This window comes from Lissotriton vulgaris, chromosome 2_1 (assembly GCF_964263255.1).
Source record: "Lissotriton vulgaris chromosome 2_1, aLisVul1.2, whole genome shotgun sequence".
NCBI lineage: Eukaryota > Metazoa > Chordata > Amphibia > Caudata > Salamandridae > Lissotriton > Lissotriton vulgaris.
The window spans coordinates 587,817,479-587,844,522 of record NC_141687.1 but is presented as its reverse complement, the minus strand read 5'-3'; the positions used below and the strand labels follow the sequence as shown (position 1 = coordinate 587,844,522).

The 27,044-nt window shown below is 43.9% G+C and overlaps 1 long non-coding RNA gene across 1 annotated transcript in view; it reads left to right on the top strand.

Moving 5' to 3' along the window:
* Positions 1–27,044, top strand: part of LOC147730796 (uncharacterized) — a 116,803-nt gene that overhangs the window by 40,694 nt on the left and 49,065 nt on the right. The window lies entirely within an intron of this gene.

Genomic DNA, 27,044 nt, shown 5'->3' with positions numbered 1-27,044 from the left:
TCTGGATTGTACACTGACACTATGAGACCAATGGTAACCGGCACCCTAAGAGCATCCGGTAGCCTTTGAGAACTGACACTTTCTGCGTTCTGCATTTCCTCATTGAGAGCTTTCTCACTACCTCAGAACACGGTGGGGGTTGTAGTTCCCTAACTCCCTCCGAAAGAGCTGATCTGTCCCCCTCTGACTCCAGATTGTACGGAGGTGGTCTCTCAGATAGCAGTCTTTCTAATAAGCTATCATCAGTATCACTGTCGTCATCCTCAGCTTTCTTTTTCTGCGCATCCCCTGACTTGACCAACAGTGGATACAATGTATCCCCCTTTTTTCGTCTGTACTCTCCATCTCTTTTCCAATGCGTCCCACCTCGCATCTTGAAATGCCCTAACTGACCTCTTCACTCGTTCCTGTCTCCTGTCCCTGTTTCTTTTCTGTGCCGCCCTAACCCACTCATTCAGTGCCTCAAACTGTGATGGTATAGGCAAAGGTCGCAGAGAAGCCATAACGGATTTCAATTGGTATAACACTTCTAATCTAAAAGTTCCATATCTAGGAAAGGTCAACTCCTCATTTCCGTCAGTCATTTTGCACCAGTTCTCAAGCCACAATATAGTATGCAAGCAAAAATTCTTAGCCATGTAATGAGCTGAGTGTCCTCGGGCGAAGCCTCTTCCCCACATGCCCTCCCCCCCCCCCCCCCGGGGCTCTTACTTCTTTTCTTTTTTTTAACAAATCTGGTAAAACCTTAAAACATTTCATGATGAAACCAGTGTTTCTCTTTTCGCAGCGCTTGTTTACTTCCTGACGACAATCTACCAATCCCAGCGCGGCCTCACACCAACTGCCCTATCACAGCACTGCACCTTCTGATGTCACTTTTCCCCCGCTCGCAGCAGTTCCCCTCCTTTTAAGTTCACTTCTCCCTCACGCATACGTCCCATGCTTACACTTAAATATTCACCTGTACGTCCAAGTAATTACTTTGCTGACTGTACGTCCACAGTCTGACTGTACGTCCACAGTCGTGTAATTGTCTACTGAAAACTGGTTACTGTCTGTCCACGAACCGACTGGACAATCACCTCACCTGTTAGATTACAAACACTCAGCAAAACACGACCAGCGTCAGTTACTCACGCACTCACACTTCATTCCCCGTATCTCGGTCCAGCGGGCAATCGATGGTACCGCACGATTCCCTTAACAATGGTCGACAATTACAGTTTGCTTAAGCTACTCCTTGAGCCTAAGACTTTCCCGGGCTACGCACGTTCACAGCCTGATCTCCTTTCATACAACAGGCATTCCAACTCCTCCAAACATCACAACACAAACACCGCAATCTAACAACATATAACCCTATTCATACTCACTCTCCCACGAACTGCTGCTTTTGCCAAACCGTCACTCTCCGTCAGTTTCCATGAAACGCCGTTTTCCGCTGGTAATCCAATAGACGGTCATCACCTGAATTCTATGGGCCCAGGGGAAACTCTTATCCTAATCTAGAACTCCCTTACTTCCAGAGACAAACCTTTCTCTGGCTACCAACTGATGACAATTTGATTCTCACACTGATTTTTCTTACCAATCCTTGGAATCCCTGGTCGACGAAACTCTTTAGTCTGCATAGAAGTGTAAAGAAAGTTCTCTAATTTCATACTTTAAAAAATTTACAAATGAACAATGCATCTCAATCTAAAGGACCACTGACTACAGAATGAAGTTTATAGATTTATTACAAAGCCAAAAATAACTGAACATACAAGCACCTCAGCAAGAGGTTCAAAAAATAAACTGGCACTAATACAAACATAATCCTACGCCGGAGTCTCAGTCGACTCAAAATAAAGAGCAAGGTTAATTCAAGAAGCATTAGGCAAGCAATAACAGTTCCCACTGGAAAACTCGACTGCATCTGCTCAAATGGAAAACAAAGATTAGCCTGTCCCTATGCTAACTCTAAAGTGACATCCCTACTTAACATACCTCCCAGGCAAGAGAAAAAGTTGTCAGCTGCGAAGGCTCCCTAAGAAGCACATTCACTCTTTCCAGGTAAGTAGCCTAAACTACAGAGCTCGTTCTAAGATGCTCCTTAAATTCTCCTCCTTAGTCCCCTCTAAGTCCCATGCCTAACTGCATATCTAATTGGACTGCCTTAGACAGGACTCAGTCTCACTCCAACTGACTCTAACCCTAGCTTCAATAGCAAATAACTCTCCACCCTCGGGGCACTTTCCCTAATTCAAAACCCCAAAACAGTAAACACGCCCATGGCACTCCTCCTTCAGGCAGGTGCAGCCCCTTGTACTTTTCCAGCACAGGTCCATCTTCTTCCAGAAATCGTTGCTGTGTCCTTGGATCCCAGGCACATTCTCCGCCTAATGTTGCATCTCTGCATTCTTGCGCACTCCCTTCAGTCCTACTCCTACCAGCCTAACTGCTAAACAATAACCATTAATACAATGGGGTAACCCAAATGGTCCTACACCTGGGTATCATACAGTATTAATAAACAACGGTCCGTGGACTATTCCTTATCAATGCCACAATTAGGCAGTACTTAGTTATCAAATAAACATTTTTTGAGTATGAGAATCTACTCTAAATCAATGAATGCACCAATACAGAGAAAGCAACAGCAAACAATTAATTCACAGGCAATTTATTAATTCATTGCCACTGATTAGGAATGTAATTGACTAACAATACATAAGAGTCATAAAGGTTGCCCTGAAGGGAGCGTGCAAAAGTAGAAAAGGGTGAATTAAATAGTATTGGGTGATGAAAAGAAGAAAAGAATTGCAGGAATTGGTGACATAAAAAACATTCATAAACACTTTATACAAGACAATACGGATCAGCAATCATCTGTGTTGTACAACCTGGCCATAAATCAATTATTCAATAATGTTATTACACTTGAAGCAGACATATGTGTGAGGTTCCGTGACGGTTCCGTGACGATTTGAACCCGTGTTTTCGAGTTTGTCGGAAATACATAATATTGGTATCAGCGAACCGCAAATGATCCATTTAGCCTATCCTGGTGTTTTCGCCATGTTACGAGCAAGAGCACTCCTTTTATTGACATATTTCTGATCTACCCTCGGCATCCATCTTAGATCATGGCAGCCATTTTGTGTTTCTTGCCCTCACATACGCAATAACCTCTGATCACTTCATTTCGATTAAGGACACGTAGCCCTAACCGGAGATTCACCTCTTACATGACACGTGCACCTTAAACCAGATCACGCTGTAGCTGCATGACTCGACAAAGGCTGCCTCCTCTGCCCGAGGCCAGTCCTGCCAAACTGGTCTTCGTGTCCATTGTCCTAATCATGATTAGGCGGCCGAAGCCGGTAGCCTTGCCCATTTACAACCCACAAGCATCTCTTATCCCGCTTTCCTATCTTCCACACCTGGCTCCGTTCCTTTCTTTCTGAAACTTTATTAGGGGGAGGTAACGAACTTTACGATGAGGCGGTCCGGGTCCTGAATGCAATATTGACAGGGAATTGTGATGAACTAGTGGGAACCCCTCTTCGTAGATGTTTTGTATCAGATTTTATCAACGGTTCCTGTGCACGCCAAATATTTATTGTCTATGACACAAAGGTTTTGGGAATGTACCAACATGTAAAGAATTAGCCTGAAGGCCAAAAACTAGTATATAAGGAGCAACCCGCTTTGTACAATTTGAACAGGCTCCTAGTTACTGCCCGTGTGTAGTATCTGTGACTTCTGTGTCCCTGCAGTAATAAACCTTTGGTCTTTGACGCCACCATCGAGAAGCCCGTGTTTCTGTTCATTTGTGCACCAAGGCAGGTGGAACTCCGGGGTCTTTGGGTGTTGTTCCCTGACACCTCTGGACGGAACCAAAAAGTCCAGAACTCCAATTGGCGCCCAACGTGGGGCGACGTCATTCGGTACCGGTCCAAAAGCCTGAAGAGTTCGAGAAGCTTCGTGTGAAGATTCCTGAGGGAGGCGCCCCACTTCATCGATCCCGGCATATCGCAAAAGTGGCCCGAAGTTCTCTTCCACGAGGGTTCCCGTTCAGGACGGCTGCAGTGGGCCGTTGCCTTGACCGTCGCCCTGTCTTGGACCCGAGGTGCAGTCCTTAGTACGGCGAAACGTGACGGGTTTCTCCTTGGTGACGTCTTCAGTGACTCAGTTAAGTATTTAGTGATAGCTAGCTGGTTACTTTGTGAGGATTGTTAAAATCCTTGATTGGTTCTTGGTTTGGTTTGGTTCTTGGTAGGATTATCACAGGTTGTTCTGGTTAAGATAATCTATTTGGTTTAGTTTGGGTATCGATACAACAGTTCGTTTTGGTAGGCCTACATTCTTGGTTGAAGTGCACATATCTGTTTTGTGTTTTGTTTGTTTTGTGTTCCGGACTGAAAAATGGTAAGTCGGAAAATGTTGTCTTGCTTTGGTTGCAACCGTGACTCACGATTGGAGGACTCTTGTCTGGTTCCTCCGATTGGGACTCCCCTATATGATTTATATTGTAAACATGGTGTGGGTCCTATATCTTATAATGAGGTATGGGTCCGTTACACTGCGAAGGATGGTGTCCTTAGTTGGCCACTGCATGGTAGTTTTGAACCCGAGATTCTCGACAACTTAGAAGCGAAATTGTTTAGGAAGAAAGCCCGGCCGGCAATGTTTGATTCTTTCCGTTACTGGCGAAAAGAATCCAAACAGAGAGAAATTAAAAGGTTGAAGAAAGAACAGAAAGAACAAGAAGAGTTGACTCTAGAGCAAGCGGCTAAGCAGTTGCAGGCTAACGAGTGTGAGAAGGCCATAGATGTAGCCATTAGAGAGCATAACTTAGCGATTGACAAGTGCTATCCTGCCTTGCCATCGAAAATGGCTAAGATACTGGAGGATTCCGAAAACGATCCTCTGTTATCTTATCTGTTACGGTCACCTCCACCGTATGCACAAGGTGCTGCGGCTCCACTTGTCCCGAATGTTCAATCGCCGGTTGCTGGACAACCTGGTGTTCCTGCTCCTGTCCCTCAGAATCAAGTTCCCGTACCTCCTGTGATGAATGTGAATGTTCCTACAGCTCCTCCTCTTCCTGCACTGCCAGCCTCTATACCTACATCTGTACCTACTGTCCCACAAACTATTTTTCTCGATACTCCTACTGTTCCGTTATCTATTCCTACCTCTACTGCGTTCTCTACGTCTGCGAGTGTGCTAACTCCACTTTCTGTTCGTCGAAGAATCACTGATTCTGTTACTAATATGCTGTCCCCTTTATATAAAACTTTAATTAAGACTCCTACTCCTGATTCTGTTCAGAGACGTAGTCAGCTTCCAAGTACTGAGGAACGGGGAATTTTAGATTCCACGGCTCTCAGATGGATTTCGAAGAGTAGAAGATATAGTACGAGAGATGTGCTAGACACATTTATGCAGTGGGGGGAACCAACACAACGGTATATCTTTGATGAGATGTGCTCGTTGTTACGTGAAGAAATAGAAGAAGATGATGTTGAATCAGATTTGGAAGATTTAATTAAAGTTCAGAAAGAGTTTGCTGCTGGAATGATAGTGGGTGAGAATATAAAGGAAGCGATGGAACTTATTTTAAGTTTTAGGAATGATCCATCTCTTCGTTCACCGAGAGACTTAGAAAAAGGTAAAATGAAGCTGAGTCGCCAATATCCTATGAGGGAAGTTCCTCCAATCTGGCGCGAAGCAGTAGCACGTGATGATAATGCTGGTATTGCAGCTGCTCCAGCACAGTTCCAAAGAGTGTGGATACACATTCCATGGAAGCGAGCTGAAGTGCTAGCGGTGAAACAGGCTTTGCCAGATCCACGTAAGAATCCTGCTGGATATTACAAGGAATTAACACAAACAGTTGAGGCTTGTATAATGAACTTAGCCGACATTGATATGTTATTTGGCAATGTAGTTCCGCAACCAGTGTGGGCTAAAATTCGTAGAGAGGATCATCAAGCTGCCTTAGGTGGTGATTGGGCAGCTATCACTGCAGCAGATGGTCAGCAAATAGGTGGTGCAAAACCCGAACCCCTAATTGCTAATCTTCCAGGTAGAATAATTGATCTAATGAAAACTCTGATGCCAGCATTGCGTGTAAATTGGGACAAGCTGTCAGCATGCAGGCAGAAGAAAGACGAAAGTGTCTCCGACTTCTTCACGAGGTTTGAAGAGACTTTTGTAGATCATAGTGGTCAGGACATGAGTACAGAAGGAGGACAAAGACTGTTTGTCAATAAATTTGTGCATAATTTGTTACCTGAATTATGCAATAAATTAAAAGACTCAGAAAGTGCGTGGGCTGTATCCACAACAGCGCAAATACTTGCGACTGCACAGTACTACGAAAATAGGGATAAAGAGGAAAAGGAAAAATCAGAGAAGAAAACGAAAGATTTAAAAACTAAAGTTCTTTTGCAGCAGGCGTATCCGCCTCGCATGAATCAATCTAATACGCAGCAAGGTTCGTACCAAAGGACAGATTATAGCTCATCAAGACCTCAATATCAGTGGAATCAGTGTGCGTACTGTAAGAAAGAGGGTCACTATAAAAATGAATGTCCGATCTTAGCGCAAAATAATGCAGCAGCAGCTCAGAGAGGTCGTGGTGGTTTTGTGCAGAATTCTAGAGGTCGAGGACGAGGTGCTATGCCTCCACAAACGAATGATCGTCCCTCCAATCACTTTGATCAACGAAATGGACAGTCTACTCAGCAGAATAGATCTCAGCAATATCTTGTTGAGGACTATAATGAAATAGATGAGGGTTTTCAGCAAAATGGGTACTAGGACAGCCATGGACAGAGAGAGGGAGTAGTATCAGTTCCAGTGGATCAGAGTGGGCCTTATGTCGCAGTAGCAACATCAGGTGTAGTCGAACCGTTTCTGTTGGATACTGGTGCCGCAAAAAGTTCTATCATTCATGCGAAACTCCCTGGCGCACCTTTGTCCGGCTCAACAAATGTTTCCGTAGGTTTTTCAGGCGCCCCTGTTTACAACCCGATATCTGGTCCTTTGTCTATTTCTGTTGGACCGTGTCAATTGAAAGCACCCCTGATTTTGACGACAGGTTGTAATGAAAATCTGCTTGGTTTAGATTTGTTAAAACGACTATATGCGACATTGTACTGTTCTCCGGAAGGAGTACAACTCACGTTGGGTAAAAATATCACCTCTCCGATGTACTTGTCAATGGACGCACTCCCGCCAGAGCTACGCTCACTCCCTGATTCTCTTTGGGCGACTGGTCCTAATGATGTAGGCCTTTTAGAAATTCCACCTTATGTGGTAACTTTGAAAACAAATGTAAAATTTCCAAGAATTCCCCAATATAAAATATCTAGTGAAGGAGAGCGTGCACTTTTATTGATTGTGCAAGATTTGATTAAGAAAGGTGTGGTTGAAGAAACTAGAGGAAATGTCTGTAACAGTCCTGTATTGCCGATTCTGAAACGAACTGATCCTACAAAACCTCCAGTGTACAGGTTTGTCATAGACCTTAGAGAAGTTAATAAGATTGTGGTTCCGCAGTTTCCTGTGGTTCCGGACATTACTGCCTTGCTAACATTGATTCCTGCTACAGCCACATGGTTCTCAGTTATTGACTTAAAGAATGCCTTTTTCAGTATTCCGATAGCCGAAGAAAGTAGAGATATTTTCGGCTTCTGTCTAGGAGGTCGCAGTTTCAGATTTAAACGCGCTCCACAAGGCTATTGTGAGAGTTCATCCATTTATAGTCAAGCATTAAAAAGCCAGTTAGATTCTTTTGTCCTTCCTCCAGGTTCTGCCCTAGTACAGTACGTAGACGATCTTCTAGTGGCTGCCGATGACAAGGAAACTTGCAAAGCAGCTACAATTTCCTTATTGCATCATTTGTCCAGTTTGAATCACAAGGTGTCTCCTTCCAAAATGCAGTACTGCTGCCAAGAAGTGACCTACCTAGGTCATCTCTTGTCAAAGGAGGGAAGGAAGTTGACCCCAGAAAGAATAAAAGCAATTACGCAGATGAGTGTTCCACGCACACAGAGAGAAGTACGTGCCTTTCTAGGTATTACCTCTTACTGTAGGCAGTGGATTCCAAATTTTTCTCTTTTAGCGAAACCATTGGTAGCCTTGACTGGGAAGAATGTTCCGAGTCCGGTGCCATGGTCTGATGAATGTCAAGAAAGTTTTACTGAATTACGAAAAGCATTGTGTTCAGCTCCTGTATTGGGTACACCTGATTACAGTAAGCCATTCACGCTCTACGTTCACGAGAGAGAAGGTTGCGCGTTGAGTGTTCTGACACAGAAGTTTGGTGATAAACAACGCCCTTGTGCGTATTTTTCATCAACATTAGATCCGGTAGCCAGAGCGTTGCCTAGTTGTTTGAGAGCTACAGCGGCAGCTGCGGCTTCCATTCGACAATCTGCTGGTTTGGTGATGAACAACATGCTAGTGGTCATGGTTCCTCATGCAGTGGATACACTCATGAACCGAACGAAGACACAACACCTTACTAGTGCGAGATTATCTGGTTACGAGCTGACATTACTAGCGAGTCATATTCAGATCAAAAGATGTAATGTATTGAATCCAGCAACACTGTTGCCGACTGATCAAGAGTCGAGTGATTTCGAGCCACATGATTGCTGTTTCAAAACGGAGGAAGAGACAAAAGGACGCATTGATTTGAAGGATACTCCGTTACCCGATCCGGATGGTACGCTGTATGTGGACGGGTCATGTTTTAAATTGGAGAATGGTGATGTGACCGCTGCTTACGCAGTAACGACTTTGAAGACGATTGTGGAGACTGCAAGAGTGAGTCAGAATTCTGCCCAAGCTGCAGAATTAATAGCTCTAACGAGAGCATGTGTTTTAGCTGAGGGAAAGAGAGTGAATGTGTTTACAGATAGTCAGTACGCATTTGGCGTGGCCCATAGTTTTGGCCGGTTGTGGAGAGAAAGAGGTTTCATTACGTCCCATGGGACTAAGATCCAACATGGTCAGCTAGTTAATGACTTGTTGGAATCTCTAACCTTGCCGACTGAAGTTGCGATTGTGAAGTGCAGTGCTCATAAAGCAATCACGGATGATGTTGGTCGTGGGAATGCTTTTGCGGATGAAATTGCTAAACAGACAGCTAGAGACACGATGAGCAGAATGTATGTTGCTACGTCTGCAAGATGGATTGCTGAGTCTGGAATGTGTGAAGATACTATGGAAAGTGTGAAAGAGATTCAGAAAGAAGCAACTGAGGAAGAGAAACGTGTATGGAGAGAAAGTACAGGCAAGTTGGACTCGAATGGATGTTGGATTGATTTGACAGAACAGCAGCGTTGGATGTTGCCCGATGCGTATGTGCTTGCAGTAGTGACGATGGCGCATGGAGTAGCACATATAAGTTCTAAAGGGATCTGTAAGATGTTGGCTCCGGTCTGGAAGAATGAGGGAATCAGTAAGTGTGCAGAGAGAGTGGTGAAAAATTGCATGGTGTGCTTGATGCATAATCCTGGCAAGGGAACTCCAACTCCAGCTGGTCATTTCGCTCCTCCTTCCTGCCCCTTTGAAGTGATTCAGTTAGACTTCATTCACATGGAGCGCTGCAATAATTTGAAGTATGTCCTGGTGGTAGTTTGTGCTTTTTCCAGGTGGATAGAAGCATATCCACTAAAGGACAACACTGCCCTATCGACTGCCAAAATTCTTCTCAAGGAATTTTTCCCTAGATATGGAATGCCACGGATTGTATGGTCAGATAGTGGAAGTGAGTTTATAGGGAAAGTTATGCAGAGTGTGTGTGCCGGCCTAGGGCTGAAACTGAAATTTCACAGTGCAAACCATCCCCAGTCTGCTGGTTTAGTGGAGGGTTACAATGGCACCCTCAAGCTGAAAATAGCTAAAATACAAGCATCCACAGGTTTAGCCTGGCCAGACGCACTTCCTTTGGCCTTGTTATCAACGAGAGCAACGGTACATTCTAGAATAGGGCTTAGTCCGTATGAAATAGTCTTTGGTCGCCCGGCAAATATCTGGGGTGTGCCAAGGCCTAAAGAATTTTGTTCCATAGAATACCCTATGTTGATAGACTACCTTTACGACTTGACTGCTAAATTGAGTCTTATTCATCAACAGGTTTTCGATGCTTTGCCAAAACCTCCGGAGAGTCCAGGGCATCAGCTGAAACCGGGAGACCTGGTCGTCATCAAGAACTTCGCGAGGACGAAGAACCTTCAACCGAGATTTGTGGGGCCCTTCCAAATCTTGCTGGCAACGAGGACAGCAGTTCGTGTAGCTGGCCGCAAGCACTGGGTACACGCATCACATGTAAAGCGTGTACCCCTGCCACTTCCTTACGACGACTGGGTAAAGAAGGGAATTTGGTGCCTCCGAATCCGAAAACACACCGAAGTTTATCCCTTTCAGCGATGCCGAATTGATTACTGACACTCCAAAATCTGACTCTCCTCCTGAAAAGACTCCTTTGAACACTGAACATTTGTCTCCAGCATCAGAAGAAACTTTGCCATCTGCGAACTTAAACACTGCAACAGCTGCTAGTGATACACTATTTTCCGATCAGACAGTACCAGCGAAACAGAGATATAACTTAAGAAGCCGTAAAATGGACAAATAAAGCAGGCAACTGCATATTGTGATTTTGATATATTGAACTTTTGCCTTCAGCCAGGAAGTTTGCTATTGTTTATTGTTTTTAAAATTGCCTTGCCGTCTGGGTAGCCGTAGGGTCGTGGCTGTGTGCCTAGTTTGAATCTGCAGGGGTCTGACACAAGGTCGATCTTTCTGTTGGTTCTGGGAACTCCCAGGGCTGATAGAGGCATTTTCATCTACGTACACATCATCAGTGGTCGCGAGCGGATTGTAGAAGATGGAGCTTCCTGCGCTGCAACGAGAAAATGTGATTTATGTTCGCAGAAACAGACTTCATAGAATTCTTCATAGCAAATGCTTTTTGATGCAATGTGCCATTACATTCTTGACTATTTTCGCAACATTGGTGGGTGGAATCGTCTTTAGTATAAATTTGATTTTTGTGCCAGTTACTACAGTACCTCCCCTTGATCCTGCTACTTCTACTGTTTCTTCTATACACTCTTTTCACTCGTTTCCTGAACATGAGCAAGCTCGACGCTCAGAATTCACTAACAACACTTTTGTACAGCTCTTGCACCAACACCAACTGGTAGTTAACACTACAAACTGCTGGGTGTGTGGCTTGATACCCCACACTGTGGATAAAGGTATTCCCTATCTGGTTTTGCCTTACAGCTATAATGGATCATTTCAGGCCTTCCAAACCATCTTTGCTTATGCCCTTGAAACCTATCCTCCACGTCCACCGCGTTCCACTAAATATAACTCTGCCAACAAAGCCTTAGTCCAGGGAATTATTGACATGGTCAAGGACGTCAATAATACTCTATCATACCCTAGAGACGAATTGCGAGTATATTTAAGTTGGAATACTTCAGAGTATCGCCTTAGTTTAGGAGAAAGCAAGCGTAAAAGCTCAACTCCAATCTGGGTCGTACCTCACCGAGGTCAGGTCTGTTTGCAAGGTAATGGGAGAAATCCGAGAGCTCAGCTAGGGAGGAGTGAGTGCGTAGAGACTTATGTGTTTCCGGCTAACTCTTCCCCTGCCTTTCTCACTGCTAGGGGTACCTACTTCATTTGTCGAGACAGAGCTTATACATGGTTGCCTGCCGACTTTTCAGGATCATGTTATATTGCTCGATTGTTGCCTCCGACATACACTGCTTCATCTGATTACCACGGAACCAGAGTAGCGAGAGGTGTCTTCAGCAAGGAAGATACCGCTGGTCAGGAAGCTGGAGACTTCTTCAAAGGCTTCCTTCCGTTCTGGGGGCCGATGGCCAATAGTAGAAACATACGTCAGCTAACACGGGTAGTTGAATCTACTATTACCGAAACTGCTGGTGCCCTTAGCAATTTGACAGCTGAGCTTCAGGCGGATAGACTCATGACGTTGCAGAACCGTATGATTCTAGACGTTATACTTGCAGATCGAGGTGGGGTATGCAGAATGATCCAATCGAGCTGCTGTGTCTTTATTCCTAATAATGCTCCAACAGTCTATGAGGCGATCTCTAAGCTACACAAGATTTCCGACTCTATACATATAGACAAGGGAAACTGGTCCTTCATGGAGTGGCTTTGGACTCTGATATCAGCGTGGGGATGGAAGGTTCTAATGGTCATTGGTGTCATCTTAGTATTCCTATTCTCATGCTGCCTGATTATCCAGTGTGGTCCGGCTCTGTGTAGTCTTTGTGCTGCAACTTGTCTCAGAAAACCACCTGCGTTTGGAGAAAAGGCACGAGAAAGGATGATGATACAACAGCATGTCACTGACCTGATGAGCATAGAACTGGATTCTGACATAGACTGAGTAATTGCCTATGTAAGGGCAAAAGGAGGGTCTGAGGTTCCGTGACGGTTCCGTGACGATTTGAACCCGTGTTTTCAAGTTTGTCGGAAATACATAATATTGGTATCAGCGAACCGCAAATGATCCATTTAGCCTATCCTGGTGTTTTCGCCATGTTACGAGCAAGAGCACTCCTTTTATTGACATATTTCTGATCTACCCTCGGCATCCATCTTAGATCATGGCAGCCATTTTGTGTTTCTTGCCCTCATATACGCAATAACCTCTGATCACTTCATTTCGATTAAGGACACGTAGCCCTAACCGGAGATTCACCTCTTACATGACACGTGCACCTTAAACCAGATCACGCTGTAGCTGCATGACTCGACAAAGGCTGCCTCCTCTGCCCGAGGCCAGTCCTGCCAAACTGGTCTTCGTGTCCATTGTCCTGATCATGATTAGGCGGCCGAAGCCGGTAGCCTTGCCCATTTACAACCCACAAGCATCTCTTATCCCGCTTTCCTATCTTCCACACCTGGCTCCGTTCCTTTCTTTCTGAAACTTTATTAGGGGGAGGTAACGAACTTTACGATGAGGCGGTCCGGGTCCTGAATGCAATATTGACAGGGAATTGTGATGAACTAGTGGGAACCCCTCTTCGTAGATGTTTTGTATCAGATTTTATCAACGGTTCCTGTGCACGCCAAATATTTATTGTCTATGACACAAAGGTTTTGGGAATGTACCAACATGTAAAGAATTAGCCTGAAGGCCAAAAACTAGTATATAAGGAGCAACCCGCTTTGTACAATTTGAACAGGCTCCTAGTTACTGCCCGTGTGTAGTATCTGTGACTTCTGTGTCCCTGCAGTAATAAACCTTTGGTCTTTGACGCCACCATCGAGAGGCCCGTGTTTCTGTTCATTTGTGCACCAAGGCAGGTGGAACTCCGGGGTCTTTGGGTGTTGTTCCCTGACACCTCTGGACGGAACCAAAAAGTCCAGAACTCCATGTGTCATAAATGATGTTGCACATGAATATAAAGAGGAAACATATGGGTCCAGATTCAATATCAAAAAGGCGTCGACGTTTCGACTCGACTTAGGGCCTGACGGTAAATTATGCCTGGGCCATGCGAGTCTTCATTTATGTATTGTTAGTCAATTACATTCCTAATCAGTGGCAATGAATTAATAAATTGCATGTGAATTAATTGTTTGCTGTTGCTTTCTCTGTATTGGTGCATTCATTGATTTAGAGTAGATTCTCATACTCAAAAAATGTTTATTTGATAACTAAGTACTGACTAATTGTGGCATTGATAAGAAATAGTCCACAGACCGTTGTTTAACTTCTAAACAATGGCTCATTCTACCCAACGAGCTACATGGCCTTGCACCTGCAAAAGAAATGCATGAGAAACAATCTTTTACACGCTCCAAGTTACAATTTGAAATTTAACTGCGAACAGGAGCCTCTTTCCCAAGGAACATTTTCAAATCTACAGTTCTAGTTATGCTAAGAAAACCACATGTAGGCCTCTGCTGGCGTTTTCATGTCTCGGATGTCTCAGGCCTTTACACTCTAAATGCATTTCTAACACAACAACATAAACATTTCATTAATCAATCCTAACATTACATTTCATTGATAGCAAATCATTATACTCATGTTAAAGCATCACTTTTTCTTAATAGGCAGCCTACACATGTAACTTTAATATGGCACGTTCAAACCTAATGCAACATTTTACACATGAAGCAATTATTTCTAAATTACTTTAAGTATTTCTCGAATCTGAAACAACATTAGTTCTTTAAACAATATAAGCACACAACAAGATATTGCACTGATCCTCGGCCTAGTAGTACATTATAAAGTCACACAATAACATGGTCCTCTAAATATGTGGGTGCTGACTACCTGGGATTATGGTGCACCCCTACAATTTTCAAACAACATGGCGCTCTATCAATTACTTATCACAGATTTTCACTTTGTTCCTCGATATTTTTGTTTCAACGGACATATATTTTCCAGGATTCAAGTACCAGAGTATTAAATGAAGAAGGTTTGCAAAAAAAGAGTCAAACAGATGGTGTATGGTATATTTAAGAGGGCCTATAAACATGCTGATTGCTGGAAGGAGTCATGAAAAAATACGACATGTTGTTGGGAAATGTAGTTTATGTTTAAAAGGTTGTTCATTGGCTGCTGTGTTATTGCAGTGGAGACTGATAAGCATAACCCTTACCTTTGTGTTCTTAATAGAATAGAATTTAAAATTCTTGACGCAATAACGAGACATTTTTTACTGTCCAACAGTGTGAAAACTGTCTTTCTTCTATTTTCTCTATGGTTTGTAGATTAGAAGAAGGGGTGCCAATACACTGAACTGGGAATATTGACTGTCCATCTTCTATTTCCTTGACCTTACTGGAACTAAAAGAGGATTGATGGTTTGCTGCTTCTTAAAATTGTGCACACTGCCACTGGGCCAAGTACAGAAGTTGCCAAAGAGTTCTGTTCCCCTGAAATAAGTGTGGTGCCAACTAGCAACCACCCGTAGAAATTAATAACTGGGTCGAAGGTTACATTAAGCATTAATGTTACATTGTTTTTAGAACAATATCGGCTGCATATTACACTTTCTTGAAGTGTAAACTTTTTTTAAGAGTCAATGAAAAGAAGCATTTAAAATGGTAATGACAAATTTAGTTACACTTTAAACCACATATAGCTGGTGTTACAGTAATTTTAGGAATTGTGGTAAATATTAAGGTGATTACACCATGTATGTTGATTGCATCTGCTGGATTCTTATGCACCATCTTTTAGAGAAAATTAGTAATTCACAATTTTATATGCTATTAGTTCAGAAGCTGCAACAATGGCAACTTTTTGAAAATTCTAAAAATACATTTCCTCATCAGTCTTAGGAAAAAGTGTGATATGCTGAGCGAAACGTATACTTCCAACAACAGCGGGCTCTCAGTTCAGACCACACTGTTCTATTATGGCTTCACCACAAAGCTCTTATTGAGCAAGTGAAGTTCTAACATTCTGTATTCACGCACTGTTGATAGAACAAGGGCTGTTGAATTGAAAGCATTTCCTGAGGAGTATGCAGCCAGAAATGAGCAATGCAAGGAGTTTATTTGTACTTCTTATTGATAATGTAGATTTGAAACCATTTAAAAAAAATTGTAAGGGGAAATACGGATTTCAGTCTTTTATGGCATGCTTTTGCACTAAAGGGCTATAAAATCTTAACGAAAGCCTTCCACACTGTTGTCCAGTATACACTTTCCATGTCTATTTCGTGACTTTTAGATTTGAAACCATTTTTAAAAAATTGTAAGGGGAAATACGGATTTCAGTCTTTTATGGCATGCTTTTACACTAAAGGGCTATAAAATGTTAATGAAAGTCTTCCCCACTTGTGCCTAGTATACACTGTCCATGTCTATTTCGTGGCAGGGTCCACCAGTTATCAAAATGTGAAGATTCTAGGGCATACATGTCAACAGACCTGACTCAGAAGAACCCTGGATCTGTGATCTCAAAAGTGCTTTATTTTAGCTGTGTGCCTATAATCTCCTCCACTCCAATGTAAATCAGTAAGAAAAAGAAATTTCCTTCATTCCAATTTCAAAATGTTGGCATGTATGTTAGGGGCAGTGGCGGCTCCTCTGCTAAGGCGGAAGAGCGTTGCCCCACTGCTTTTCAACATTGGAAGGAATAATAAGATGATAATAACTCAGAGTTATACTTTTATTGTTTGCGGGCAAGGCAGCTTAGCCAGGTGGGCGGGGCTGCTCTGCTGATAGAGCAGGGGAGGGAAGGAGTTGTTTTCACTCCCTAAGTGTGCAAGAATGTTCGGCTGGCCATCTCGGGCCAGCCAAACATTCCTGCACACTTAGCATGTTCTCCACCCAGACTGCATTACAGACTGGGTGGAGAACATGTCCAGGCTCCCAGACCCCATCTGAGAGCCGAACCACAGCACTTGGACCAATCACATTGCAACACTATCACAGCACTGCACTGATCGGGGCTGATGGAGGGAAAGGAGAGAAGAGGCAGGTCTGACACAGTAGCATCAGAAGTTGGGAAGACAGTTCGTTTACAAAAGGTTTCTGCACTTTGTGCGTGTCTATGAGTATGAGAGTGCACTTCTGTATGTGTTTTTTGAGGGTGTGCATGTCAGTATATTTGTATGCATGTCTTTGTGAACCTTTGTATTTCTATGACTGTGTATATGTAGATGTCTATGTTTGTGGGTGAGGAGCGGGTGTGTTGCCTACGGCCCACTTGTGAAATGCTGGTCCTAGCCAGTGCTTAATTTCGTCAGAAGGCCACTGCAGCTTGCACCACACATTGCCCTGCCATGCTGCCAATGATAATAACAACACAACTACTAACCAACATACTCCTACAAGTGTGACATTTCTGACTATTTCAGTCCCCAAACCTATAAGAAAAGCTTGGGCGGCTGGTAATAGTCATTTTTAATGTGTATTGTATGAATGATTACCTGTTGTTGTGGTCATCTCCAAATTATCCAGACAGTGCCACATTGTGGTAGACTGTCACTAGCGCTGTTGTTGAGAACTAAGTGCTGGTGCCGAGCACCGGATACCACCGGCTCAAATTAAGCACTGGTTAGGGGGTGCAATTCCTGCCTTGCCCCGGGTGCTGGCAACCCACGCTACGCCACTGGGCGGATATGCCTGTCAAACAAAGGAACTATGAGAAAAAATGAAAATGTGGTAAGAGAAAACCAGACCCGATTCGCCATCTTGTTGCATGTGTCTTAGATGGTGGTGGAAGGCTTGCCTATTGTAATGTCAATAGCGCTGTAACAAAAACCCATCAGACTGCGATACCTGGTGGGAACCACAGGAAGCCAGCTGAAAAGCAAAATACGTAAGAAAACTAGTGTTAAGATAGATGGATAGTGGAGGTCTTACCCACTGTATTTGGGCTGTAATGAGCTCCCAACAGACCAGAATACCAGGCAGTGACCCCAGATCTTGAGCTGAACAGCAAAAGATATAAGCAGGGGAAAAAAACAGCAGCAGATGACAAAAATAGTAAAGGATGGACAAGCACTGGGTGAAGGGAAATCCTAGCCAGGGGAACTGATAAGGAAGCAAATAACCAATTTGCTGTCGCAGATCGCAAACTCGATCGAACCAGAGTAACTTATAACTTTGCAACATGTCGCCTGGTGTCTGCTCCATTTTGCAAAGGGCCTAAACACTGACTGACTCTACGCTTATATCACAGAAGTGCTCAAGTAACCCAGCAAGTGAGGATGTGAAGAGAAACTGTGTTGTTTGACCTATGGTGAGCATGTTCACATTTTCCAAAGCCCTTTTCTTTAGACTGACGGGTATTTTGCAACACTATGGGTAATTCAACGTGGCTTACCCTTCTGAGGGCTCCCATGAGCACTGCCAGTGGTAGCAAAGGGCATACCAAATGAAGCAGGTCCCATGATGTACATGGGCCTTTCGTTATTACCTGGTGATCAATGGACAACCAAATGGATCCCCAGTTGTCGGGAAAAGACCAATGCTTAATTTGTAAAACATTAACTGCCAGGGCTCTGACAAGAAGGCAACTGCAGCTTGCACCACCCATTGCCCTTGCCATCGCTACCAAAACAACTACTAATCATCTCTCTTGCATGTAAATGTGACAGTTCAGATTATTCCCGGTCCCCAAAGCTAAAGGAATGGTTGGGGAGGCAGCTATTAGCAATTTTAAGGTATATTGTATTCCTAAACAACCATTGTTCTTCTCATTTCTAAATTAGATGAGCAGCGCAACCGTGTGGCAGACTACCCTAAGTGTGGTGTTGACAATTAGGTGCCGGTGCCGAGCACCGGAAACCAATTAAGTGCTGGTGCTCAGCACTGACTCAAATTAAGCACTGGACCTAGCACAATGGTGGTAATTGCTGGGGATCTGCTGGCACTGGCTCAGTGATGGTATTACCTATTATTGGACTTGGTCCTCTCAGCCCCAAACGTTTTGCTTTCAATCTCCTGTTTTCTGAACCCTGTTTTTGTTGGCTTTAGGACTCTGTGCACTTTACCACTGCTAATCAGTGCTAAAGTGCTTGTGCCCTCACTTTTAAACATGGTAAAATTGGCTTACACTGAAATGGCTTATTTAATTTACTTATACATCCCATGTAAAGTGGTACTACGTGTGCAGAGGGCCTGTAAATTACATGCTACTAGTAGGCCTGCAGCACTGAGTGGGCCACTCATTTATGTAGCTCTGTAAACACATCTCAACCCTGCCATTTCAGCATGTGTGGGCAGTTTTAAACTATCAGTTCGACCTGGCAAAATAAACCTTTTGCCAAGCCTAAACCTTACTTTATAATGCATATAAATCACCCCTAGAGTAGGTCCCAAACAGCCCATAGGGCAAGGTGCAGTATATATAAAAAAAACTTGGACATATACTTCAAACCTTTACATGCCCTGGTAGTGAAAAAGTCATAGATTCGTTTTTCACTGATACAAGTTCTGACTGTCCCATAGAATTACGCTGAGTTACCCTACTACATTTAGAAAGTGGTAACTATCAATTGGGAGCAGATAGGAAAGTCAAGATTGGTCTCTAAATAATTGCAATTCAAAACCGTATTTATTGGTAAAGTTGGCTTTTTAGTCACAATTCTGAAAAGAACACTTTTAGAAAGGTGGCATGTTCTTGTCCTACCCATGTGGTGCATGTATCCTGGGTCACATGACTAGGTGTAACTGAAAGTTGGTCTTTGTATGTTACTCCCAGACAGTGAGCCAAAGGGGGAATAGGTTTGTCAGGATAGGCCATCTCTGTCAAGATCAGGGAGAGGAGCTGTCACCAGCCACACCTGACAACAAAAACATCACCCCTCGGTCTGAATGGAAACAGCAAAGTCCCTTTTTAAAGGACGGTTTCCCTCACCCACCCGTGGATGGCATGCTTCATCATCGGGAACCTCCTCGCACTGCGAACCTAGTCGCAGTGCAGGCTACAACACCCTCACTGAGAGGGAGGAACTCAGGGATGTTTTTTGAAGGTAGTTGTGAGGTATTCTAAAACCTTCAGATGAGCCGGGCGTGGAGGGAGTTTGTGAGGATAGTGAAGGTAAAGGTAAACTAACTCCCTGGTATGCCAAAAACAAACTTTAATGGGACATCTAGGTGTCAGGATTAAGAAGGTGTGGGCTATGGCAAGAAGATTCAACATGTCATGGTCTTTACATGGTCGACATAGTTCAGCCTAAATGCCCTCCACGGAGGTGGCGTGGCTTCCTTCAGGACCAAGTGATGTGCGAAAAAATGTGTAAAAGTGAATTGTGCCACACTACCAAATCTGGTAGGTAGGATAAAAGGACACAGCCAGAAAGTGAGTTATTGAACCAGTTATAAGGATCTGCTGGTCAGCGTCGTCCCTGTAAAGAGTCAAGTGTTTAAAATATAAAGTTTTTACACATGCCACACACACTCCTTAATTTACGTGCCACATATATATATTCGGATTTTTGTAGATATTCGATCTGCATTTGCCCTTGTCCAGAGGGAGAAGCTATGGGCCATTTTGTTGGGGATGGGTTTTCCAACCTACCTGTGCCATTTATTCAACCTATTACACCACAGTACTTATGCAAGAGTGAGGTACAGGAGTAATGGGGAGCTTTCGGCCGCATTCCTGGTGGAAAAGGGAGTGAGACAGGGGTGCGTGTTCGCCCCGCGCTCTTCTCGCTTTTTCTTAACGGGTTAATAAAACATCTTTGAGAAGCGCGGGACCTGGATTCTCCAAGCTTGGCAGCCCGTAAGATTCCAGCCCTGATGTTTGCTGATGATACCCCTCTGTTAACACAATCTTCAACAGGTATTCAGCGAACATTAGAGGCTTTCTGCTCATTCTGTAGACTAAGAAATCTAGAGATCAATCTGTCTAAAACCAAATTTATGGTTTTTAACTCCAAACTCCCAAATTGTCACCTTCCCCATATGGATGGTACGACCCTTGAAAGAGTCTCCACTTTTGAATATTTAGGGGTAACACTAAATGATAAGATGGAATGGGAGACCCACATTGCCAAGGCAAATATGAAGTTGACCCAAGCAGCGGGAGGCTTCCTAAAGGTACATAATGAGTGCACATCTAAAATTGTGGGAGCTCCAGTAGAAATCTATAGAGCACAAGCTAGAGGTGGGGCGCTCTATGGCGTAGAGCTAGGGGGCCACGCCAATGCCTCCTCGCTTTCATCTTCTGAGAATAGTTTCATTAGGCGTCTGCTGAGACTCCCAAAGAGCACACCGCTGATCCTGCTACGCCTTGACTTGGGTCTGTTCCCCATACACGGAGTTATCCCAAACTGACCTTTATTATACTGGAGGAGACTCTGGTCCACACCTGAGCTCTCAAGCTATCGGGAGGAACTTACCTACTTACTGACATTAAGGGGTGTGGGAAAGATACCTTGGTTAAAGCATGTTAAAGATCTATGCCTGGCCTTGGGGAAGGGCGATCTGTGGTTCGCCCCCGCACCCTCCTCTGTCACGATACCTAAGAGGACACTGGTCACAGCACTTAATCATTTCCGGTTGGAACAGATGGCATCAAGACCATCTCTGAGTAGGTTGACAAGTAGTTTTCTGAAAGTCAAGGATAGGTACTAATTTGAGAAACTCTTGGATGATATCCAGCCCCCTCTGGGGAAGAAATTGTATGTCCAATTTAGACATGGATCCCTACCAGTAAGGGCAGTAACAAACAAGTAGTCAATGGACCATTGTGCATCTGGCCTTTTTCCAGGGTGTGAACAGGCAGAGGAGACAGATCTGCACGTTCTGCTCTTCTGCCCCTCATACTCCGCGGCCAGAGCTAAATGGATCCTACGGCTATGCAAGTCCAGGGGCTTCAGGGATTACAAGGATGTATATAGATTGCTGAAATACGATCCCTCCCCATTAATTGTGTTTGCGACTTCCAGATACCTGTTTTCCATGTGGTGCTCTAGAAGAGCCAAACTCAAGCACCAAGCTGCCCCAATTAATTAACTGTGTAGTACCTCGTTGCATATACTAGAGAATTTCAATACCATTCTGAGTGGGCTGTTTTTACTATTTTAAACTCTATTTATTGTTTTAAGCCTATTGTTTATCTATGTATACTATGTATTGCTGCTCACTGGTGATCATTTGGTAGTCTTATGTAACTATGCACTGTTGCTTTTATGGTTTTTAACCGATAATAAAGCTTTTTTGACTGACTGATTATATTCTTAGTGTAAAATGTGGCTGCGTAATAAATACAAAATAACAATTTCATGATGCTTACCAGTATTGTCGGGCAGCTAATGGCAGCTCATCCTTGGCGCACGCACTCGAGGTGGCTTCCAAACCCTTATTAGGAATGGGGCAAAAAGGGTTGACTGTGGTGTACAGTCATACATAGACATACAATACAGTTGTCTATATATGCTTAGGGGTTGGAGCAAATGATTATTCAGTGCTCTTATTGCAAAACTAATCAAAGGTCAACAGTACAAAAATACATTTAAAATGTCCCAATGGACATTGTGTTGATACCTTAATATAGGAAGGCAATACTGAATGTTTGAAGTCAATGGAAAGGCCTATGTTGTGGCAGTTCTAACGGATAATGGACACACTCACTCGGAATTGATGAAACAGAGCTGTAATTGCAACCCACCTCCTAATGGCTGTAATTCAAATAGATATACAGATAAATATACAAGTAAATAAGTGGAGCCAAATGGTGTGATAAAAGCTACCAGCCACACCTGCACATCACAAAGTTTCTGCCTCAGCACACTTACAAAGGGTTTCACTGCTTGTCTTTTGCGCCCTCAGAAAAGCTGGGGTTAGGGCAGGGAGGAAGGAAATTCTAAACGCCTGTTTAGGGAGAGACTATAAGCTTCTCCCATTTCAAAGTAGGCACCAGGTATAAATAGTGGACCCTCAGCTCCAACTCTACAGATCACCTCAGGACCTGTGGACTCTGCCAGGAAGAAGGACTTCCCAGCTGTGAAGTCTGCACTCCTGCCCTACCACTGCTCTGCTGACCTTGACCTGCTACTGCTGCACCAGGACTCTTCTGCTGCTGTGAGCTGCCCTGCTGAATCCATTGTGCCTGTGTGGACACAGGACTCCTGAGAATCTTCAAGGGTCAGTTGGCTGGGTGACTGTTTAAAGCCACAGAGAGATAACAGGCTTCTACGACATCGATGCAGCTCCTCACATTGCGATGCAGCTCTCCCCCTGCACCTGCTCAACACAACACATCTTGTCCTCGATGTCGATGCATTGAAGCGCAAGTCCTCGCAAGCTCCTGCCGTCAGTTTCCTTAGCGATGGGACAAGGGCTCACTGTGCATGCTCCTATCGATGGCTTCCTCCACTCCGCAGATATACCAGCCCTCGCATTGGTGCTCCTCATTGATGACTCCTCATGGACAGCTCATGCAGCTCGAGGCAAGGAATACACATCTCAATGCCTTGTTACTTTTTCAGCAGACTGAACTCTGTGCTGTATCTGGCCAGTACGCCATCATGGTTCGCCTGAACTTGTGACTTGGACTACCTTATAACCAAGGTTGCCACTTTTTGCTTTTTAGCACTTGATGTCTTCAAAACCTTTATAATTGCATATCTCTGGTTCTGGAGTTTTATTGTTTTGGTGTCAAGTAATCTATAAAAATTGCCCTAATTTTTCAAAATTGGTGTGGAATTTTCTTGTGTTGTGTTTTCACTTTATTACTATTTGTGTGCTGCTTTTGAGCCAAACTACCAGAGGGTTAAGCGCAGGGGGATTTAGTGACTTTTTGTGGTTCACCCTGACAAGGATTGTGGCTGTTGCTTGATTAGGGTTTCACCTACCCTCAACTAACAACCCAATTTCTCACTCCTAGCTATATGCAAGCGTTGGCACAATTGTGGTTATGCTTGATTAAATGGTGGCTATGACACAGTAGTGGTAAACCTTTGTAGCATGCTGGTCTGGCACAATGAAGGCAATTTTAGGCAAAATGCGGGCCTTGGTACAATGGTGGTAATCCCTGACAGCATGCTGGTCCAAGCATTATGGTGGTAATTCCTGGCAAAACGTCAGGCCTGGTATAATGGTGGCAATCTCTTGGAACATGCTGGCCCTAGCACCATGGTGGGGCTCTCTGGCATATTTTCGTCAGCCAATGCACAAATGTAAGTCATTCGGTGTACTGACAGGTTCACAGAAAAGAAGAACAAGTGAACATATGTTTCAGGTGAGTTGATGTACATGTTTAGCTAACCATTCCAAGAGACAAGACAAATGGCTTTGCCATTGCAAAGGTGTTGCAATGGCAAAGCCAGCTGGACTTAATACATGTGTAAATGTTTGCTGACTTTATAGGTAGGTGTGGCAGAACAGTCAAACCTTACTCTAGAGCAGTGATGTACAGTGAACATAAGTGCAGTACAACAAAGCGTCTGCAGTTGAAATAAAATATGAATGTGCAGCACAGTGTTGGGTACCTAATCATTTAATAATAAGTCAGGAACATATAAATACATATATTGTATAAATGGGAATTCAAATTGTAGAAAGTGCACAATACACAATAAAACAATCAAGTAACACAAAATAGTAGTAAAACCAGTCCCCCTGCATAGGCACACTGTATAATGTTTACAGATAGAAGGATTCTGTACAGTGATTAGCACCAGATGAGTGGTGTAAATATTCACTTATTCTCTGATTCAATTTGTGTCCTCTGGAAGCAAAACTAAACAGTAATCCGTTCTATATTTCTGAGCAGATAATGAGAGAACACATTTGAAAGACTGAGAGTTTGATCCAAATGCTGTGATGCAAATTGCTTTTATTTATATGAATATTTATGTGGACATGAACATTAGTGTTAAATAAACAATCAGTTTTCCATTTAACCCCTTGGCTGCGGGGTTAATTTTTCCACGGTGCGAGGTGGGGGGGTGTGAGCGCAGTGCCGCGGTGCTCAGGACGGCTCCCGGCCTTCACGAGTCACGATAGTCATGTGCTCATGATGGCCAGGAGTCATCTGAACTCCGCCCACTGATTAATTCGCCCACACAGGAGGGGAATTAATCGCACATGGGTGGAGTGGCAACGTTCGGACGGCTCTCGAGTGACTATCTGACTCGCCGGGAGCCGTCCTGAGCACGGAACAAGTTAAATCCAGCATTAGACATGTAACATTCAGTATGCGTTTCGCCCCTGTAATGCTTATAACCTCGGGCTTCATCAAGGCTTATATTTTAGGACAGAAAAAAAATAGTGAGTCGGATGGTTGGGTGATAATTTGCGCTAGGTAGTGAAGAGGAAGTACCTATGTATACAATCAAACCAGCTCTAAGGATAAGGAGATGGCCATCCACCATCAACCAGTAAAACGTGTATTCATAATAAATACCGTTTATACAACAAATTCACAATATATCCTGAGCTAGAACTTAAGTAATAAATACAGTCAATACCAGCTAAAATGATGGCCCCCTTGAGTATTCTTCTTGGACCACAAATCCAAGATATAATAAACCACTCCCTCAGGGAAGGACACGTGCCTGGGGAATGGAAAAAAGCGATGGTGAACCCTATCCGGAAGAATGCCGCACTTCGATGGACAGACCTTTCCAACCTCCGACCCATCTCCCTCCTGCCATACCCATGTGTCGAATTACATCGAGACAGCGAAGGGCCTGGACCACTCACAATCTGGATTCAGGCCCAATCACAGCACCAAGTCGGCCCTCATCTCAGTGACCGATAACATCAGGATGTCACTGGATGGAGGGGGATCAACGATTCTGGTGCTGTTAGATTTATCCGCTGCCTTCGACACTGTGTTGCATGAAATACTTCTCAGTCGTTTGAGGGAGGTGGGCATAGGAGGCATGGCCCTATCCTGGCTGAAAAGCTTTCTTGCTGGTCATCTACAAGGAGTCAAGCTGGGCTCCCATAATTCCATCCTAAGGGAGCTCACCAAGGGAGTGCCACAGGGCTCATGTCTAAGCCCCACGCTTTTTAACGTGTACGTGGCGCCCTTGGCGGACATTGTAAGAAAATACGGGTTCACCCCGGTGTCGTATGCTGACGACACCCAACTCCCATTCCCCTTCCAGACCCTCACCCCCACAATTCAAAAATCTTTTGCAGATGGGATGAGAGCAGTGTCAGACTGGATGGCACGAAATTACCTACAGTGTAATGTAGCAAAGACAGAAGTCATGCTGTTCAGTGGGGCTACTCTCCTATGGTCCCCAGAATGGTGACCTCTCGAGTTGGGACCTGTTCCCAGCCCGAAACAAGTTGTCAAAAATCTTGGAGTACGTCTGGACCAAGCACTCCTACTCAAAGAACATACCAACCAAGTTACAGGAGCATGTTTCCGTGTTATCGGGCTGCTACGGCGTGTTTTTCCATTCTTGCCCGATAACTACAGGAAAACATTAGTCCAGACGTTAGTAATCAGCAGGATGGACTACTGCAATGGCCTGCTTATCGCGGCCAACGAGGAACAACTAAAAAAATTGCACGTGGTCCAAAATACTGCGGCAAGGCTGGTCCTTAATGCTCAACCTAGAACCCCCTCTCGTCCTCTTCTTCACCAGCTCCATTGGCTGCCGATAAGGCAACGCATAGAATTCAAGACGTGTTGCACAATACACTAGTGTCTGTTTGGCACAGGGCCCAAATACCTGAAGGAAAAGTTTGTACCTTACACTCCGGGACGCACTTTACGCTCCAGCAGTCACCAGTTACTTCAGGTCCCAAGGTTTAGAAGAACCAGACAAGGAGGTTGCGCCCTCTCCTATAAAGGCCCTGTCCTCTGGAATTCTCTTCCCTCTATGCTGAAGCAAATCACCAATCTAGAATCCTTTAGGAAAAATCTTAAAACCTATTTATTCACCCAGTCCTAAGAAACTTTTTTTTCTATCAGCATATGATCGTGACTGAGTCAATCAGATAGGAGCTCAAGCGCGGAGATATCCCTCCGGGGATCGATTCAGGCGCTATATAAAAACATAAATAAATAAATAAATACACAATTTCTGAAATTCTTTGTTTCTTCTTTTATTCACAGTGTATAATCTTCCAAGACACAGTCTAGCCGCCTATATTTTAGGACAAAATATTAAATTCTCCAGGGTATTTAAATGGCAAATGGAATTATCTTTATTAACCCAACAGGATCTGTGAACTATGGGATAAATAGGTAGAAAGGAAGGTCCCTGTTATTACAGATACAGGACCGGGATCTAAAAGCTGTTGGACCATGCAGTCTGGCCCTGGTGTATTGTTCTACCTCTCCCTGCCCAATTTAATTGTGAGTTGGGAACACACAGGTCTCAATGGATGATCCACATGCTTTATATCAATTTTTACTGGTTAGTACAATGCTAAATATTGCCTCCTTAGAAATAGGAGCACAATACAACAACGTTATTGGTAAAGTTAAGCAAGCATATGATTGCTATCAACTGTTGACTACAATGAACACACTTCAAACTAGGGTATCACAGACATCTAGCTAAAATGGAGTTACTTTGTTATAAGTTTGCAACATT